This window comes from Paramisgurnus dabryanus, chromosome 1, assembly GCF_030506205.2.
Source record: "Paramisgurnus dabryanus chromosome 1, PD_genome_1.1, whole genome shotgun sequence".
NCBI lineage: Eukaryota > Metazoa > Chordata > Actinopteri > Cypriniformes > Cobitidae > Paramisgurnus > Paramisgurnus dabryanus.
In genome coordinates this window covers 28,015,117-28,038,087 of record NC_133337.1, presented here as the reverse complement: position 1 = coordinate 28,038,087, position 22,971 = coordinate 28,015,117, and the positions used below count along the sequence as shown (strand labels likewise).

At 37.4% G+C, this 22,971-nt stretch overlaps 1 pseudogene; it reads right to left on the bottom strand.

Moving 5' to 3' along the window:
* Positions 1-943: 943 nt before the first annotated feature.
* On the bottom strand, positions 944-21,615 carry LOC135779176 (scavenger receptor cysteine-rich type 1 protein M130-like; annotated as a pseudogene).
* Between the last annotated feature and the right edge of the window lie 1,356 nt (positions 21,616-22,971).

Sequence of the window (22,971 nt, the reverse complement as noted above, 5' to 3'; positions counted from 1 at the left end):
CGTACGGTCTCGGTTAGTTTGGCAAAAAGCTTTTAGCTCTAGCATCATAAATGTAGTATTTTGTGACAGAAGATGACAACATGCAAAATATAACGTGACTTCTTACCTTTGTGATGAAACAACGCGATCGCAAATCGAATCCAGTCTGTTTCAGATGTGTGAATGATCCATGAAAGTCCAATAAAATACATCCAATTACCATTTTTGTCCACAAATGCTTATAATCCGTGAAATATAGATACATAGTCTGTTGTTTACATCAGATTTTGCATGAAGGTCTTATCGCCTACAATCTGAGGACTGTTTGCGTCGTAACACACTGTATATAAGATGACTCCGGGTTCCAATAACCACGCGTTAAAACTTTGTTTTTAAAAGTAGGTGGGAGTATAATCCATAATATCCAAATAGCGCTGTTATTTCCGTGAGAGATGATAACAGCACAGAGGGTCTCATTCAAGTGACTGCTCTATGCTCTCTAGCTACCTGGTGGGTGGAGACCTGCGAGTGGGGTGGTGGGCGGGAAAATTCAAACTGAATGTGACGAAACTTTTTGTTACGTCACAACGGAGCTGAGTTTTAACTCGCGCAATCTGAGACTCAAGGCAGAGGACATTCAGAAACCTGTATCTCACTCAAAACAGCATGGATGGATTTTTTTCCAAGTTTGTATGCGTGTGGGAGCCTCAGAGACACAAATGAACACCCCAAAACCCAGAAAAAGTGAGTTTTTCATAATACGGGCACTTTAAGTTGCGTAATGTTAAATCGCCATCTGCAAGCACCGGAAAAGACCGAACGCGCGACGATCCTTCTGCCATAATGTTTGGTTTCTGCCAGTTGGCCAAACGGATGGATATATATATATATATATATATATATATATATATATATATATATATATATATATATATATATATATATATACACACATTTTCCCCCTTCACCAGCAGGTGAAATCCCCGGACTGCACATACATGTAGACATAATGGGGAAATTCAGTGGGATTAACTGTTTCTCACAAAAACAACGCAATATCAATTGCAACCTTATTTATTTATTTACAAAACTAAACTTGTATGTGATGTGTGGATCTCTGTACCTCTCCTCATCTCTCTGTTGTGTTGAATCAGTATCAGCAGCGGCACTAAGAGCAGTAAGAGCAAAACTCCCAGTACAATCACAACCACTGGAGGATTGAAGAGAGGAGGAGTTTGTGGAGGAGTCACTGATCTCCTGTTTGTCTGAGAAACTGAAGGAGAAGCTGATGTTGTTGTGGACTCAGAAACATCTGTCAATAAAGAAACAAACACACATATTAAAGAAATTGCTGAAATGATAATGAATTAATCTCTCAGTGTTTCTCTCTCACCTGCACAGATGAGTCTAACTTGTTCTTTGTGTGAGCAGTCAGTGTGTTTTTTCAGGACATGAGGACAGTCCCACAGGTGAATCTCAGTCCCTCTGCACTCGACTCTGTTCATCCACACAACACCTTCACCAGCACCAAACGCTTCATTCCCATCAGCACTCAATGCTGCTCCACAACCCAGCTGCCTGCAGACCACCTGAGCATCTCTGATGTCCCACAGATCATCACAGACTGAACCCCACACAGAGTTATGATAAACCTCCAGTCTCCCCGAACACAAACCCTTCTCTCCACTCAGTCTGAGAGGAAGATGATCTACATCACAAACATCAAACAACATTTACAACAACACACTGAAACTTAAAATGTGAAATACAAATACATATTTATTTGTTATTAATTAAGTATAGTAATACTTCATATAATGTCATATAAACATACTTGAACATTGTCTTTGGTATGGAGATGGTGAGGTAGAACATGACAGTTGACTCCGAGGTGATTGACGGGTTTTCTTCTCTAAAATTAAAACATGTTAAAACACCACTCATATTCAGTTAAATCTCTGATGTAATAATAATTTTAGACATTCATCTGAATAGCATCACCGGCCGGTGACTTCTTTTTGAAGCTTGTCACAACATGTACTTAACCCATCATGTGTGTGGCTCGTCATGTCAAAATACATGCCTGCTGCAGTGCAGACGCTTCGAAGGGGTTTATGATAAAAGAGGCGCTCACGTTTGACAGATACTTGCTTAATCTCATGTGTAATCAAAGTTTAGTGTTAGTGTCTTGTGAGTATTTTGTCAAGGTTAGCGTCACTTTTATCATAAACCCTTTTAACGCTTGTGCTGCAAGCAAATATTTTGAAATGACGTACATAGGTTCACATGACGTAACAAACACATTTTGAATTCGCACCCCTTTGGAAGAGAAGTCACCGGCAGCCACTGCTGGCTAGTTCATTTTTATCTTTAGAAACATCAGTATACTTCATTTCATAATAAAATAAGACCATCTTACATCTGGTAAATACTTTCTTACCTGAACAGGTGATTTTAACAGAATCATTGTGACCACAGTCATTTATTCCCCAGGGTAAAGATGGACACTGCCATAGGTTAGAGTCGTGTGATCTACATTTTAGTTTATTTAGCCAATTCTGAGATCTCAGTCCATCTGAAGAACTGAATTCACTGGCAGATCTTCCACAGTTCAGCTCTTGACAGATCAGACTCGCTGTGTCTCTGTTCATTTGATTGTAGCAAACATTACCCCAGGATCCATTGTAGAAAACCTCCACATTCCCTTTACAGCCTTCAGTTAACCTGAGCTCTTTAAACTCTAGATTGAAAAGACAACGTATATCAATCACAGTCAGTACTTTAAATTTAACATCTAAATACCCAAAATGTTGTGTTAAATAAAAATTTTAAAACTATAAAATATTACAAAAATATTTAACCACAATGACCACTGCGGGTTTCAGTTTACCTGAGCACACCACTCCTACATCCTCCTTGTGGTTACAGTCATGATCTCCCCAGACCCGTGAAGAGCAGCTCCACAGTGACGTCTCATTCCCCTCACAGTTCACATCATCCAGCCATATGGGTCCAGAACCAGAACCAAACCAGACTGGTACTGGCTGATTACTGAGAGCCACTCCACACTGCAGCTGTCTGCACACCACATGAGCGTCTTTAATATCCCAGGAGTCATCACACACTGTACCCCATGAGCCTTTGTGAAAAACCTCCAGCCTTCCTGCACAATCTCCACCAGAACCCACCAACCTGATCGACCGCTGACCTGAGATCAGATACAGAAAGAGAAACAGTTACTGCATATGAACCAATACATTTACAATTACATTAAGATGTTGTAATCCTCACTTTGGCAGGTGATTGACAGCTGTTGTGTTGTGCTGCAGTTGAGAGTTTGTGGAGAGCTGCAGTTCCTCAGATGATCTTCAATCCCAGAGCACTGGAAGCCCATCACACACTCATAACTGTGTTCATCACTGGATGAAGAGGAGTTAGTGAAGTTCAGCACAGAGCCACAGCCCAGCTGTCTGCAGACCACAGAGGATTCAGTGAGACTCCAGGAGTCCAGCAGAACTCTCCTCCAAACCTGATGAATGTAAACTTCCACCTCACCCTCACACTCTCTCTCTCCAGACAACCTCACTCGACCATCATGAAGAGACAGAGAGGAATCTGGAGTAGTGTTGCTTTCGTCAACGAAAAGTATGACGAAATATAGTCCTCAACGAACCTTTTTCACGTGACGAAAACGAGACGAGACGTAACGAAAATGATGGTCATGTGACGATGACTATAATAAAATGTATAATGCAATATTGTTGACGAATAAAAACGAGACTAAAAGTGGTTTACAAAATAAAAACTAAGCTAAAATGTCTCTTTATTTTCGTTGACCAAAACGAGACGAGACGAAATGTTATAACGTTATTTCGTCTTTTACCCATCTCAGCATCTCCGCGCCCCCACCACCTGACTGCAGGTGATCACGTGTGTTGTTGGCGCTGCGTAGATCAATCAAAACATGAAAGTACCGCGAGAGTGAGTAGAAAGCATGCGGGGCAGTCTGCTCTCGCGATGCTTTGATATCATACGCCTCCATTTGCACGTTAATGGGCATTTCAAACAGTGTACGCGGCAACCGCGAGACATGCGGAAAGCGGAGAAACGGGGCGGTTACAGAGGTGAAGCGGAGTTGGTCCACAACAGAGGCGATTCTAGGGTTAGAGCTTTAGGGGTGCTGAGCACCCAATGAGCTCCGCTGCCACCACCCACTCTTTTTTCCTACAGAAACCAATAATATGTTTATTGTAAAATAACTATCATTTTAACATTGGTTCAACTAACTCCAAAATCCAGATTTTTTTGGAGACCTTTCAGGCATGAAAACGGGTCAGGGGTGAAAAAGATGAGAAGAAAATTACCCCTCTAGGGTCTGGGAGCATGCTCCCCCTTAGAACTTTTTTTTTAAATAACATATTTTAAAGCATCAATCTGATGAGTTTTGAGATGCATTTTTTTGCCAACCTTTTTATTTCTAATTAGTGGCGAGCTAGCACTTTTTTGCCATTAATGCCATATTAAAGTATCAGGACAAAAGGTGGGCTACAGCAGCAGTGTGGGTATGGTTTTATGTGGATATACAGTGTGTCGTTTTAAGCCATTTGTCAAAATGACAAATCTCCTAATTTATAACTTTTATGCCTACAACATATGGTAGGTTTATTAATAGTTTGTTAATTTGCAGCTTTTCTTTTAACAGTCCTTTAATTGAACCATTACCTTTACTATATGTCTAAAACAAAACACTTGTGACTCCTGCACTAAGGGTTAAAAACGTTATCCCCTTCATATTAATCTACATGTGACAAACTAAAAAAATATTTATTGTCTAGTTTGATAGTCAGACAGTTAGTGATTTGACACATAACTTACCGGTACTGGTGGTATACAGTGATATGTAGTTTGTTTTCACTCTGTTCCAAACGCCATGTTTTCATGACGACTGACCAGAAAAGACGCACGTGACGTCATGTTTACATGACTCCCGATTGTTAAAATAAGTCTCAAATTAACGATAAATCATACAATAAACTTTAACAACGGAGACACACGTATGCAACTACTTACTGAGACGCACAAAACTGCATGCGTCTTGCGGAAGAACATTGGAACCGGCGCTACTTCTCTCCGTTTAAGTCTATGGACGAGTCACCCAGATAATGTACTACTCCGCAGCGGGCGGGTAGTGTACCCGCCGGACTAAAATAATCCGAAAATAAACACTTATTATACGTGTACCATGGTGATTCAGTATAAGACAAAAACACGGCTTGAAAGATTGATTCGTGATGTACTCGCTCATTATAAACATAACGTAAACATTTTGTAAGATTTGAACAAAAAAGTTGCATCACAACACTTTTAACTGATTCTCTCTCTGCGTGTGTTTCGCGCTCGGGCTAAGCGATGGTACAGAGAAGTAAAAGAAGAGGATGACACCATTTGCTAAGCGGGAAGGTTTTCATTTTCTACCTTAACATATACATTTTAAACCACAAACTACGGAGTATGCTTTGGACATTATTTAACCTTGTCAAAGGCGAACGAACATTTTAGAATAAATAAATTTCTTGCTCCAAGTTTTAGGGGTGCTGAGCTCCTTTTTAGGGGTGCTGAAGCACCCCTAAAAAGGGGCTAGCCTCGCCCATGGTCCACAAGCCTTGCTCGTGCACCTAAGATCCTCTCCTTTTTACGGACACGACTCTTCATGGCAGTCGCTGTTGAAGATAAACACATTTCCACTAAATGCTGCACAAAACGCTTCCACTACATGAGAAACGCTGTAGCCGCGCGGCGATTCCGACCGGGAAGATGCAGCATTCTGGCTCCAAATGTAAAAGAAAAGTCCAAAATAAATCCAGTGCATCACTTTCAGGTCAGTTCAACAAGCCTGTTAAAATCTATAGCTTTGATTGCTGACACCACCAGTATAACAATGTACAAATGTATATCATGTAACAGTTGTTTAAATGACATTGTGCTGCGTTGCGTTTTGAAACATTGTAAATCTATGCTAAAGACATTCGTTGTTTTGTATATGCTTAATAACTACACTTATTTATTATTTAAATAAACAAAACATACTTCGCTGAATACTTGAGTATTAAATCAATCAAACACCTGTACTGTTGAGAACATAACCATACATACCAACTTTGCTTTTCTTAATAGACATCTGATGTTTTCTTAAAGCTGACTTTTAATTTTCTTACAAGAAAAACATTAAGTAATTCTCCAAAATTGCTTGAATTTATACTGACATTTAAGATCAGCTTTGTCACATTAGATTAAGCCAAAGTCCATTAGGTACACTGGTGGTAACGTACAGATGCAGAAATATAAACTATAATAATATATAATTACATATGTATGATTGTAGTTTGTGCTGCTGTCAAAATACAATTATAAATGTTAACAATAGCATATTTCTATTCTCACACATACTATAGTTGTGTGTGACCCATTTGACCTTGTGTGTGTGTGTGTGTGTGTGTGTGTGTGTGTGTGTGTGTGTGTGTGTGTGTGTGTGTGTGTGTGTGTGTGTGTGTGTGTTTGCTTAGACTACTTTTGTTTTGATTATGTAGACTTTTATGTAGACTCTTACGAACAGTCAAGTCACTCACTCAGAGGATAGTAAAATAAATATCTATTCAAATCAGAGCATCTTCCATGTCTGGAATGGATGTATTCTTGGGTTTATAAGGTAACAATATAACTTTTGTTTGAAATGGGTTTGGCTAAAAGAAAATATTGTTTTGTCTATAATACTATTAGGTCATTATACTATATGGGTTAAATAGAATTGTATTACTAAAAAGAGACTAAATACAATATCACTGACTAAAACTAGACTAAAATGTCATCAGTTTTCGTCGACTAAAACTAGACTAAAATAGTAATGGATAAGTCTGACTAAAATAAGACTAAAATGGCAAGAATTTTAGTCGACTAAAACTTGACTAGACTAAAAAGAGTATGACGTGACTAAAACTAATAAAAACTAAAATGACAGCTTGACACAAAGACTAGACTAAAACTAAAATGAAAACAGGCTGCCAAAAACAAGACTAGTTAATGACAGAGTGAAGTTCACTCACTAGAACAAATGACTCCAACATCTTGTTTATGAGAGGATTCAGCTCGACTCCATGAAGAGATTGAACATTCTGAGAGTTTTGTTTCATTCCCCTGACAATCAAACACATCAGCCCAGATTTCACCAGATCCCTCTCCAAACCAGTCCACTCCCACAACAGACACAGCAATCCCACAATTCAGCTCTCTACAGAGGACATTGGCAGCTCTCATATTCATGCACTCATCACACACTGAGCCCCATTTACTGAAATACTGACGCTCAACTCGACCAGAGCAGATATCAGAGCCGTTCATCAGTCTCTGTGCTGTGTGACCTGAAAAGAGAAATATCAGTTTATATATTGAGTATGAAATTAGATGCATGAGAATAGACATATATCAGTTAAATCATTTGTAAATAAAATATCAAAAGAGAAAATCAAATATTTATACTCAACCAGAGCAAATCAGTCCCACATCATTGTCATGTGAACAGTTGTTTTTGTTTGAAGATTGTTGTGGACAGAAGTTAATTTGAGATTCATCTCCTCTACATTGAATCTCTTGTGTCCACACCTGCCCCTCTCCTTTACCAAAAGTATCTGCACCCAGCAGCTGTACAGGAACCCCACAGTTCAGCTCTCTACACACAACCTCTGCATCCTGATCATCAAACACAGCATCACACACTGACATCCAGGTGTTCCCACGAGCCATCTCAACTCTCCCAGAGCACAAATGAGAACCAGCAACAAGTCTTGACCATCCATTATTGATGTCATCTGATTATATTGATAAATTGAACAACAAGATCACACAAAGAAACATGATTAACTAGTCTGAAAACCTTCTAACTATTGTAATAAATTATCAGACGTGGAAAATAAATCAAAATTTAACATCAAATAACAAATCTCTGTTGTCGCTATATATGGCATACTTTTGAAAAACATAAACCTAACCATTAAAACAATTTGCATTTGTACATTGCGTGAGAATATGATTAAAATGATATTAAACATTAGTCAACAACAGATTACAATATTACTTAGAAATGCTCACCAGAACAGATGACTCCAGCATCAAGAATATGACTACCATAGTGAACACCCCATTCATTTGATCTACAGTTCTTCAGTGTGGACTCTGATCCATCACATCGCATATAATCCTTCCAGATCTGTCCTGATCCTTCTCCAAAGTGAGCTCCATGTAACACCTGTACAGCTTCTCCACAGCCCAGCTCTCTACACACCACTGACGCATCTCTCAGATCCCAATTATAGTCACACACTGTTCCCCACTGACGACCATGAAGAACCTCAACTCTACCAGCACAAGGACTGCTACCATTCACCAACCTTACATACAAATCTGATTAATATAAACAGATACATTAAAGTCATGATAACATACCTGAGATATTTTAACTTTAATTTATAAAATATTATTTGACCCTAAGTAGATAAAGAATCTCACTTGAGCAAATGACTCCATCATCAGGATCATAAATATTTAAATGTATAATTTTTTTAGACCCTAAATTTGATGTAATAAGAAATCAGCTTTATGAAGTTTACCTGAGCAGATAACTCCGACATCTTTATCATGAGTACAATCACTAACACCCCATTCACTTGATCTACAGTTCTCCAGTGTGGACTCAGATCCGTTACAGTCCACTTCATCCATCCAGATTGGTCCTGATCCTGGTCCATAGTGAGACCCATAAAGCACCTGTACGGCCTCACCACAGTTCACCTCTTTACACACCACTGCAGCCTCTCTCAGATCCCAGTCATCATCACATGCTGTTCCCCACTGACCATCATGAAGAACCTCAACTCTACCAGAACAAGGACTGCCACCATTCACCAACCTCACATTCAATTCTAATACATATGAAACAGAGACATGCAAGTCATGATAACATACCTGAGATATTTTAACTTTAATTTATAAAATATAATTTGACCCCAAATAGATAGAGAATCGCACTTGAGCAAATGACTCCAGCATCATGATCATGACCACAATACTGAACAGCCGATCCACTTGATCCACAGTTCTTCAGTGTGGACTCTGTTCCATTGCATTGCATTCGTTCAGTCCATATTGGTCCTGATCCTTGACCAAAGTGAGCAATACCCAGAGGCTCTCCACAGCCCATCTCTCTACACACCACCGCAGAATCTTTCATATCCCAAACACGACCACATAATGTAACCCACAGACCACCATGAAGAACCTCCACGTTGCCAGCACAAGGACTCTCAGCATTCACTAACCTTACACTTAAATCTGACACATATAACAAGGAACAAAAAGACATAAGCAAAAATGAATTTATGATAAAATTAATATTTATAAGCATAACATTGTGTATTTACAGGATATATGCAGACAAGCTCACTTGAGCAAATAACTCCAACATCTTTATCATGAGCACAATCACTAACACCCCACTCTCTCGATCTACAGTTTATCAGTGTGGATTCTGATCCATTACAGTCCACATCATCCATCCAGATTGGTCCTGATCCTGATCCAAAGTGAGAAATACCCAGAGGATCTCCACAGTCCAGCTCTCTACACACCACCGCAGCATCTGTTAGATCCCAACCATTACCACACACTGTTCCCCATTGACCATCATGAAGAACCTCAACTCTACCAGTACAAGGACGATCACCATTCACCAACCTCACATTCAAATCTGAGACATAAAATAGAGATATAAATGCATCCTATAAAAATAATGTGACTTCATCTAGGAATTAGAGTATATTGATAATATATTGAAAATCATAAATGTATTTTGAGCCCAAGTGTGATTTAATAACAGAATAATCATTTGAGAAACCCACTTGAGCAGATGACCCCAATATCAAGACTATGATAACAGTTATTAACACCCCATCCACTTGATGTACAGTTCTTCAGTGAGGACTCTGATCCATTACAGTGCACATTATCCATCCAGATTGGTCCTGATCCTTCTCCAAAGTGAACAATAACTAGAGGCTCTCCACAGTCCAGCTCTTTACACACCACTGCAGCATCTGTCAGATCCCAGTCATTCCCACACACTGTTCCCCACTGACCATCATGAAGAACCTCAACTCTACCAGCACAACGACTGCCACCATTCACCAACCTCACATTCAGATCTGAAAATGTGAAATACATTTATATTAATGATAAGCATAAAGTATTTAAATTGTGAGGTATATTTATTTTATCTTACCAGCAGTAATGTTCATTACTACAAAGGAGAGGTAAACAAGTGTGAGACAGATCTCCATAATCCTCTTCTGTACACACAGACTGATAGAGAATAATGAGAAGTCAGTGTAAAGAGAGAGAGAGAGAGAGAGAGAGAGAGACCAATCACGCTCTCTGTTACCTTATTAGAAATAAGAAAGGAAATCATCAAACAACTTGAGTGACAAATCAGAAGAGATATTTTTGATTTTCTCCATATATATCAGCAGAACGTCAGCGCTGATGAACGACGCTCCTCCCTCCATGTTCAGGGGATATGAACACCTGCAAGATTGAAGATAAATTTACATCAAATCCTGTTGTGTGCAGGGGTACAGGAAACTATATGATCACTTCAAACACACTCATACACTTTAATATACTGTACACACATATATACAAAAAAAGATATATGCTTTTGTGAAAGTAAATATTCTATGGAGATTTTAATTTCAAGTTGTGTTAATATGAAAAAAGAAGTCAGTACATAAATGAATAAATGCAGAATAAATTGTTGTAAAATGTAGAAATAAACACAACTGTCTTAATAAAAAAAAAGAAACTATTCAATACATTTACAGTACAATAAATGAAGAGTTTGGTTCCAAAACGCAATAAATCCATTTTGACAAATTTCGGTAAAAACGTGTTTTCTATACAAAGAAAGTGTCAAGATGAAAACCACTATTTTCTGTTACAAACTTTCACATAGCATCTTTAGGTTATAAAAACATAAAAAAATCAAATCCATAACTTGATTTTCAAAGATTTATTATAAAAACGGATTATTTTTTCCACAAAATGCAATAAATCCATGACAAGTTTTTATTCAAAATGCTATAAATCTATTGAATCAATCGCCTATATAAATGTGCATTCATCTTCGCCATGTTATATTCATTTAGTTTAACAGTTGTACACACTGATTAAAAAAATAAACATTAATGTCATTAATCAAAACACTTACTTTGTGATATTAAGAACACTGTCATTGCTGCGGTTATACTTGACGTCTTCGCTTAACGTTTTTCACAGCGATCAGCTGTAAAATGTTTTGGTCCTGCTCGATTTTCGTTGACTTTGAGTAAAATTATGGAAAGTTTTTCATAAGATCCCCTGGGGTCAATGTGTTATCATGACAGAAACTTGATGCTGTCGTCCCGGGCAAACAAGCACCCTTCTCCCGAGTGCCTTTTGCGTAAATTATTAGATGTTGATGCTTACGTTTCTTTCCCGTCACAGTAAACCACCACAGGTTTATCAATGCTATTAAAGTATTATTTTGTTTTTGTTTGTTTGTTGATCACGAAGTAAAAAGCAGATGAGGAAAACTAGGACTCCGTGTACTCAGCGAGCCGCCATTGTTTGTTTACATTGCGTGAATGGTGCGCTGTAATTTCTGGAACGGATTTATTGCGTTCTGTAAAAAAGGAGGAGTGGCGTTTATTGCGTTTTGGGAAAAAAGGGAGAAAAGATGACAGAATAACACGGCGGATATTGGATTTTGCGTAAAATTAAGAATTGACTTTTTAATACTGACCTGATATAATACCGATTCTGGCAGTAACTCATTTTTTTCAAAAATGGCGTTTATTGCGTTTTGGAACCAAACTCTTCAAATATACCTGCAGTAGAATTTCTGGCTATTCAATATTGTAATACTTCATTTGTCCACTAAATGGCAGTACAATCAAATCATCAGTAAATGTTGTCATGTGATAACTTCCTCAGAGTTGTACTACTGTTTAAACTTAAATCCAGATTAAAAACACATGAGCTCAGTTTCCTATTATTATGGCACACATGGTGACAAATCTTACCCTCTTCATTATAATTTTAAAACTTACCTGTTTGACTTAGCAGTATTTGGTTCAACTATCACCAACCTCTGATATTTGCTGCATCGCATGGGTCTTATTACAATCATGAACTCATCAGGTTTATATTGAATGTTTAATAATAATTATAATCAAGTAAAATAATAATCAACATATCATTGCATGTGTTACATGGAGTTCCGCCAGTCACCAGTCTCAGATTGAGTATCACTGTATCTAAGTGCCCCAAAGCTTTCTGACAGAGAGCCATATCACACTCATATTTAACCGATATTGCTTTAATAACATACAACTGGTTAAATAACATTTATAAGCAGCATTAATCACAGTTTGAGTTATTTATCCTCTGCTGCCACCATGCGGTCATGACTGAAACCACCGCACACAACTCCTCTGATCTCTCACACATGAACGCGCTCCAAACATCACGTGCGTCAATACCACTATTACTGTTTATTATAGGTAAATTTCCTGTTTGTAAAACGAATTGATTGTTGACATATTTTGGCAATTTAAGACGTGAGGCGTCAAATCGATGTTTAGTTTTGATTATTAATGTCTGAAGTCATTCTTACGTCATCATCGTGGTTCTCAAGCGGCTGTGTTGTGGGAGCACTGCGGTGAGGTTTTATTCTGCATCTCTTTCTTTATCTCTATTGTTAAAATTTATTCAAATATTGTGCACTTGAAGAAATGAATGCCTTATTGATGTTTGTGTAAAATATAATTCTCTCTGATATTTAATACTCTTGTCCAACCATCAAAGACTAGATTTATAAGTTTGTCGTAAACTACAGCAGCATTCTATACATTTTCTGAAAAAATGAAAATCTGATGAAAATGATCTTTAATAATAATGACATCAAAATAATAGGCCAAATATACAGACTGTTAAGATTTATTCTTATTTGCAAAATAATTTTAAGTAGAAACATTTTTTCCAAGAACAAAAAACCATAAGGCACCAAAGTTTTAGTAGCAAAATTTTAATCACTTAAACTCCTTGAAGCTCCTGAAGCTGTAAAATGATTTCATGAGGCAGTGGTTGTGGTCATTGAGTCATACAGACTCCTCCACCACATCGGCGTAGACTGTTGTGTAAAACAAAAGCACTTTTAAATTTGTCTTTGTTAACTGCATTAATATTAAAATCAAATCCCATTTAAATAATTAATGCACATCTATTAATGAAATAAAGGTTAATAACACAGCCTACCCAAGACGTTTGTCACATCTTCACCGTCATTCTTCACATTGTCATACACCTCCTGGGGCCCGTTCTTCGTACGTCGCTTAATACATCCGAGATCAAATGAGACATCCGAGAAGTTTAGATCTGGCTAATTATAATCTCGCTTATTTGGTTCTTTGAACACCACTGCTGTTGATGATTATTATGGCAGGATTGAATTATCTGAGATCACTGCGCGTTCGTGCACTGCAAGAAAAGTCAATACATATCGATAGTAGAAACACTGATCAGCCACGCTGTGATTGGCCAGTTGTTACAATGGCCAAGAACACGCCCATTTTTAACCCCTGCAGTCTGAGAGCTATTGATGGAAGGTTGTGAACTTTTTATGTGACTGAATTTAAAAACCCAGTTAAAGCTACTTTAGTACATAAATCACCATAAATAATTCAAAATTTTCTGTAAAAATATAATCTTGATATCTTTACTATGCTTGTCAAAGATTGAAATTAATGATTGTAATTAAAATTTGATGCTCCTAAAGTACTTTAAGTCTCTTTTAAAAACAGTTAAATGCTATTTTGTCTGTTTGTAACAGCAACTTAAAAAGCAGAATAAAAAAACACAGGTGGTGGCCCTCCATCTTCATGTGATGTGCTGGCAGGAGTGATGTCTCTAAACTGGCTGATTGTACAGATAATCTCTGGAACAGTTGCTCTTTCTTAAACCGACAGCCAATGCAACAATTTAATTCCTGATAAATAAAATTTTAATTGTAGTGTATTATAAGATAGTGTTTTCCTCTCTTTTGTGCAGTTGTAGATAATACACCAACACTTTTAGCAGTTTCCAATAATGTGGTAAATAAAGTATGATGTGCAGTAAGGGAATGGTAATGTTATTCTACATCAAAAGATTATAAAATACAACCGTTTCTGATAGCAATGCACATGACAGTAAAGAAATCCTCTCAGATTGTAGTCCTTTAGAGAAACTATATGCAAGTGGTTAAATAAGTTTACTTCAATTGCATTATTCTTAACTGATTTCTGACTATATTAGCAGTATTCCACGTTAACCGAAAGTCCTGCATCTGCTGAGTCTGCACAGAAAAGTGTAGTAAAGAAGATAAAGATATGTGAAAATATTTGCAAAAAACTTATTTGGTTATTTTGGTCATTTTTGTCACAGAACAGGGACAGGGTAACATATTTGTAGACAACGTTTTAAAGATAGAACAGATAGAAATTACTAAACGAAAACCCTTTTTATGCATGACATTGTAAGCTACTTGACAATCTAAAGACAAAACTAAAATAGGAGATTAGTTTATTCAAATGAAAATTATTTCACACTGAGTAATAGTCTTTATTGTACATAACATCTATTAGTGCTGGGTATGATTAATTGCTGTTTTTATTAAGGAAAATTCAAACAAATTTAAAATGAATGTGATCAGCATGTCATTCGTTTAAGAATAATAATCAAACACCTGTTACACAAAAACAAGTCGCACAAGTACAGAAAAAACATATTTGTTATATTATATATTTTTTAAATAACATCGCTAAAAGATTTAATTAATATATTCTTTTTTTATTACGTGTTGAATTTGAAAAGCTCTTTATATTAATCATGCATCTTACGCAGATTGCGCTCGTATAATGAAGAATACGCGACTGCGTCAGACTTTCCGTATCACATCCGCTTAAAAAGGTACAAACTAATCTTGTTTACATGAAATAAGCCTGAGCTTAGGGACCTGTTGCTATGACACCAAGTTTAGAATGAGCTTCGAAGAACCAAATAATCCAAGATCATGCCAAATCATCAACAATCAAATCCAGCTAACTGAGTTAGCGACGTACGAAGAACGGGCCCCAGAACTCCCTCTGATAAAATAACATGACATGCAATACATATATATACATACACGTGTATATGGGGGGGGGAGTGTGTAACAAAATATGTAAATAGATGCATTTTGTAACCAATCATTGTGGTTACACCTTTTAAAGTTTTTATGAATTATGTTTAATAGTCATACATATGAAATGTAAGTGTATGGGCTGATAATTGTGAATTGCTGTGTAACTCACCTATAACTCCTTGAAAGTTCTGCCTATTCATGATGACATCATAATTGTCTGGTTTGTCCACAAAAACATAACACATAACAAATCCCATCAGAATGACAAAGAGACAGTAAACCTACATTATATCTGTACTGAGCGTCACTTTAAATAGATGTTACGTTACAAAAACAGCCTAGAAATGAAGTAAAATCACCTTTTTGAAGATCAGAGTTTTGTCCTGTGGTGATGACATCATCATACTTCTCAAGTGTGTCTTCTACAAATATAACATGAGACACACGTCATCACACCCATAGAGATATAAAGTATATTTTCTCTTCATGTACAGATCTTATATTTCATCTTAATACAGAATAACAGAAGTGCACCTGTCTCACTGTCTGCTTTTAGTCCATCAGTGATGACATCATCATAGTATTCTGCTGGGACTTTATTCACCATCTCTTCTACATCAACACAAAACATGTTTGAAATCAAAATACTAAATGTGCTTTTGTATGAGACCAAAATCAAGTGCTAATAAAATCATGTGATCAGTCAATTGGCACAGACAAAGCGGACCAGCACTACCTCACGTACTGATGATATGAAACTTTGGCAAGCAGTCATATGTTAACATAAACACTTATTATCTATTATTGTCTGAGGGTATCTTAAAAATTATAAAACCTCTGAAGCATAAAGTTGTGTTCAGTCCTCTAACCTGAAAGAAGCTCATCAGCATCTTCATATCCAGAATGTTGTTCTTCAGAGATGAGACTCCCTGTTAAAGTGAAGCAGAAGAGTCAGAAACATGTTGATCATTACAAACAACCTCAACCTACATTTACATCACAGAGCACAAGAATATCACATCAACCTATTTTATCTAGATTTATATTAAAACTTTATTTAGACATGAAAAATATAAGTTAACTTCATTCTGCAAACACACACCTGTATCCTAACATGAACTCATCTCTCACCGGATTCAAGACAAACAGACAGGAAGAAGCGCGCACACACCTGCATATAAACTTACAAGCATATGAACCCCCCTCCCCATTAACCTCCAAAAATAATCACACACACACACACACACACACACACACACACACACACACACACACACACACACACACACCTGCTGCTCTTGTTTGAAGCAGGAGGTTTAACAGGACTAATAATAGTTGAACATCAGCTCTCTGATTAATCTACAGATTCATCAAAATACACAAACAACTTACAAACATCAGACTGACTTTAATATTTAAACATTAATTTCATTTAATGAGACAGAATGTGGATCTGAATTTCGAAACCATCAAATCTTGAATACATTCAAACATGAGGACTCACCTCGCTGAGTGAAGTGATTTTCTCTATTTGTGTGTCTGTGATCAATCTCTTCATAAACTGCTTCAGTCTGAGCCCAGTGTCTTCTCTTAAAGAGATCTGTGACACACAAAGCTGATGTCAGTTGACTGATGATACACTGAACAAGACTGTAGTAAGATTGATGTTGATATCAGACTTCAGTATCCTAGATCTATACCTGTATATGAAGTGTGGATCTTTGTATCTCTCTTCATTACTCGGTTGTTCTTGATCAGTATGAGCAGCGACAGTAACAGCAACAAGAGCAAAACTAAGAGCAGTAAGAGCAAAACTCCCAATACAATCACAACCACTGGAGGAATGAAGAGAGGAGGAGTTTGTGGAGGAGTCACTGATCTCCTGTTTGTCTGAGAAACTGAAGGAGAAGCTGATGTTGTTGTGGCAGAAGTTGTGGTCACAGACAAATCTGTTTCTGGAAAAACAGACACATATAATAAAAAACTGTTGAACATACAATGAATTGATCTCTCAATGTTTTCTTCTCACCTGCACAGATGAGTTTAACTTGTTCTTTGTGTGAGCAGTCAGTGTGTTTTTTCAGGACATGAGGACAGTCCCACAGGTGAATCTCAGTCCCTCTGCACTCGACTTTCTTCATCCACACAACACCTTCACCAGCACCAAACGCTTCATTCCCATCAGCACTCAATGCTGCTCCACAACCCAGCTGCCTGCAGACCACCTGAGCATCTCTGATGTCCCACAGATCATCACAGACTGAACCCCACACAGAGTTATGATAAACCTCCAGTCTCCCTGAACACAAACCCTTCCCTCCACTCAGTCTGAGAGGAAGATGATCTACATCACACACATCAAACAACATTTACAACAACAAACTCAAACATAAACTTGGACTTAAAAGTGAAATTTACACAGAATAGATATTTATCATATTTTTAAAGAATTGTATTTATACTTGAACACTTTATCTGGTAATGAGATGGTGAGGTAAAACATGTTAGATGAGTCCGTGGAACTTCATGGATCACCTTCTCTAAAATTATAACTTGATAACATATCATTCGCCTTTGAACACACTAGACAAACACGTCATCATCATAGTGACAAAACACGCTCTTAAGAACAGTCTGTCCATATAGGGCTGCTGTAGAAACATGGGGTTGCAAAATAGTGACGTAAATGAAAGGGAATCCACAGTTTATGTAGATAAAAACGCCTCTTTCTAAGGCAGTGGTTCTCAACTCCAGTCCTCGGGACCCACTGCTCTGCACATTTTGGATGTCTCTCATATCTGACACACTCATTTCAGTTCATGGAATCTATCCTAACGAGCTGATGATCTGAATCAGGTGTGTTAAATAAGGGAGACATTCAAAATGTGCAGAGCAGTGGGTCCCGAGTACTGGAGTTGAGAACCACTGTTCTAAGGTAATAAAACATTACAGTTCATTTATTTAGTTATTTTAATTTTCTTACCAGAGCAGTTGATATAAGTCACTTCATTTTGACCACAGTTATTCTTTCCCCAGGGTGAAGTCCGGCACTGCCACAGATTTGAGTCATGTGGTCGACATTTAACATTATCCAACCAGTTATGAGCTGATGGCACTCTTGATGTCCAAAAAACAGATTTATCATTTAAAATATTGTCATACAGCAGCCATCCATATTCAATGAACTGTTTACCTGAGCACACAACTCCTACATCCTCCTTATGGTTACAGTCATGATGTCCCCAGACCGGTGAAGAGCAGCTCCACAGTGACGTCTCATTCCCCTCACAGTTCACATCATCCAGCCATATGGGTCCAGAACCAGGACCAAACCAGACTGGTACTGGCTGATTACTGAGAGCCACTCCACACTGCAGCTGTCTGCACACCACATGAGCATCTTTAATATCCCAGGAGTCATCACACACTGTACCCCATGAGCCTTTGTGGAAAAACCTCCAGCCTTCCTGCATAAGCTCCACCAGAACCCACCAACCTGATGGACCGCTGACCTGAGATCAGATACAGAAAGAGAAACAGTTACTGCATATGAACCAATACATTTACAAATATTGAAATATTGTAATTCTAACTGTTGCAGGTGATTGCCAGCTGTTGTCTGGAGGTGCAGTTGATAGTTTGTGGAGAGCTGCAGTTCCTCAGATGATCTTCAGTCCCAGAGCACTGGAAGCCCATCACACACTCATAACTGTGTTCATCACTGGATGAAGAGGAGTTAGTGAAGTTCAGCACAGAGCCACAGCCCAGCTGTCTGCAGACCACAGAGGATTCAGTGAGACTCCAGGAGTCCAGCAGAACTCTCCTCCAAACCTGATGAATGTAAACTTCCACCTCACCCTCACACTCTCTCTCTCCAGACAACCTCACTCGACCATCATGAAGAGACAGAGAGGAATCTGGAGAAAGGATTTGACATTTTCAGATTGATTACGATCACACTACAGTAACTTCATGTTAATGACAGAGTGAAGTTCACTCACTAGAACAAATGACTCCAACATCTTGTTTATGAGAGGATTCAGCTCGACTCCATGAAGAGATTGAACATTCTGAGAGTTTTGTTTCATTCCCCTGACAATCAAACACATCAGCCCAGATTTCACCAGATCCCTCTCCAAACCAGTCCACTCCCACAACAGACACAGCAATCCCACAATTCAGCTCTCTACAGAGAACATTGGCAGCTCTCATATTCATGCACTCATCACACACTGAGCCCCATTTACTGAAATACTGACGCTCAACTTGACCAGAGCAGATATCAGAGCCGTTCACCAGTCTGAGATCAGAGAAACCTGGACAAAGATCTCAGAGGTTACTAAAATAATACAAAAAAGTGAATAGAGATTTAATAGAGATATATGTTTTTGGCATTACACATTACATTACTAAAATACAGAAAAGTACAAAAAAAAAACATCCCGTAAGATGAAATAAATATTAAATTAATTGATAAACAGGTTCAGCATTGGTATTTACCAGAACATGTGAGTCCCACATCATTGTCATGAGAGCAGGTTACTTGTATATTTGATGATGGACAGAATCGAATGAATGATTCATTTCCTCTACATTGAATCTCTTGTGTCCACACCTGCCCCTCTCCTTTACCAAAAGTATCTGCACCCAGCAGCTGTACAGGAACCCCACAGTTCAGCTCTCTACACACAACCTCTGCATCCTGATCATCAAACACAGCATCACACACTGACATCCAGATGTTCCCACAAAGCAGCTCGACTCTACCAGAGCACTGATGAGGTCCATCAAAAAGTCTTGTAAACCTTCCATAGTTTATGGTTTCTGATTATATGGACAAAGTGAACAGAACATAAGATTTTTAAGAAGATCACACAGTAAAACTCTTCTCATCCATCAACTCAACATTATCAAGTCTGGCAACTTTGTGATTTTAAGAAATGAAAAAATGTTGATATTTTTTTATGTTGGAAAGAAATAATAAAGTGATGAAGAATATTAAATGCCATCTGTCAACTTAAAATTTCAAATGGCCTTCAAAATAATCTTTAGCGGAATCGGTGGACTTCAGCAACCCTTGTTGCTTTAAGTGCCAGTGGTTACAGTTTAAAAAAATGAGAAAACGTTTTGTTACCAACGTTTCAGTGCTTTTAACTACATTATGTATAATCTACATGTATTGTATAAGGCTCCAGATGGTACAATCATCCCAGAGATGTGATTAAATTTGTAGTTGTACAGTCTCGAAATAGCAAACAATTGCAGTGAAAATCAAAAAATGGATGATCTTCTGTTGGGTTTAGAGTACGGCTATATTAATAGACATGAGCCTACCGAGTTTCCTACATATACATAAAACGTAGCGAATAGGTTGGTTTCTTCGTTAAACTTTTATAGGATCAGAAGTAAATTTTCTCCACTTCTGACACGTGTGCAAACTTTTATGAGTTTTCAAACACAATCTGGTTTCTAGTTTCAAATTAGACCAAATTAGATGCTTCTTCAGGTACAGGCACTCAACTTTGGAAAAAGCAAAAAAGTGCTTTTTGTCAATTCTGAACCGTCACCACTGGATTGTAATGCATCATAAATTGCTGAAGTCAACAGATTTTACAAACAGACCAACCAAATAATGATGCTGACATCTTTGTATGGTTGTTTTTACTCCGTGTAATTCGGCTACAATTTTTAGGTGAAATTTGTTATTTTGATCTTCGTCTATAAAACAATGCATTACTCAGTTAAATGTCAAGCATGGCATTTCATATTTTGGCTTCTTCTTCATTTAAGAATATTTTTCTACAGGAAAATAATTTTTAAAATCTAATGTGTGACAAATTGTATCAAAAACCCTACATAACAGTTATTAAATTTAGAGAAGTTTACCTGAGCAGATGACTCCAGCATCTTCATCATGATCACAATCACTGACACCCCATCCATCTGAACTACAGTTCATAAGTGTGGGCTCAGTTCCACTACAGTTCACATTATCCATCCAGATTGGTCCTGATCCTCCTCCAAAGTGAGACCAATATAGCACCTCATCAGCCTCTCCACAGCCCACTTCTCTACACACCACTTCAGCGTCTGTCAAATCCCAGTCATCTTGACACACTGTTCCCCACTGACCATCATAAAGAACCTCAACATTACCAGAACAACGACTGCTACCATTCACCAACCTCACATTCAAATCTGAATACATATTAAATAAATTAAAACACATATAAAATACACTGGTATTATTAATAACTGTTAAATATTTTAATGTAGGCTATATATTTTTTTCTATTGAGCTCAAGTGTGTACTTACCGGCAGTAATGGTCATTTTTACAGAGGAGAGTAAAATGAGTGTGAGACAGATCTCCATAATCCTCTACTGTACACACAGACTGATAGAGAATAATGAGAATTTAGTGTAAAGATTTCCGCTGTTCCTTCTGAAGACACTGAAGACTGGAGATACTGAAATATTACAACCCCCTATACAGACAGATAGGGGGGGCCAATCACGCTCTCTGTTACCTTATTAGAAATAAGAAAGGAAATCATCAAACAACTTGAGTGACAAATCAGAAGAGATATTTTTGATTTTCTCCATATATATCAGCAGAACGTCAGCGCTGATGAACGACGCTCCTTCCTCCATGTTCAGAGGAGACAAACACCTGCAAGAGTGAAGATAAATTTACATCAAATAAATGAGACTGATTTGAGAGTAAGGAAACACTTCAGTATCTATTCAGCAACAAATCTTGTGTGCAGATGTACAGGAAACTATATGATCACTTCAAACACACTAATACACTTTAATATAAACATAAAAAATAAATGCACTTCATATTCAGTTTTATTAAATGAAATGTATTGCACATTTAAACTAAACATTATGTGGTTAATTCTGTTTTTAAACAAACAAATAAGAAGAGAGTGCATATAGTGTAAGAATGATATATAACTTATATTATCAATATAAATGTATAAATATATTAATATAACAATTGTCCTTAAAACACAACATTTCTACATTTAATGTATAATCAATTTAAAATGTCTTCTGAATATAATATTTTCATTATACAGTACTTTCAATATTGTAATACTTCATTCATCCAATAGATGGCAAACTGTCAATCAAATCATCACTAAATGTTGTCATGTGACTATGAAGCGCTTCACTGATCTTTGTTTTGACTTTGTTCCCATTGTAAAAATAAAGTTATTTTTAAGGTAAAATTATTCTCACTAAACCCAACAGTACGGACCTACAACAGTCACAACCTTCATCAGACTTTGTGTTTTAACTCAATAAATCCAGATGAAAACACAGGGGCTCACTTGACTCTAATATTGGCACATCGCAAGAGGTGACAAATCTTACCCCAATCACCTCTGATCATCATTATTTTAACATCTTACCTGTTTGACTATTTGGTTAAACTGTCACCGACCTTTGATATTGCTTGTGGCCTCGTGGTTCTGTCTTAATCACAGCCAATCTGACAGAAAGCCATATCACACTGATATGCGACCGATATTACTTTTATAACTAATTTAATAACATTTATAAGTAACATATAATCACAGTGTAAGGTTGATTTATCTTCTACTGCCACCATGCGCTCATGACTGAAACAACAGCAGCACACAACATGAACGCGCTTCAAACATCATCACACGCGCG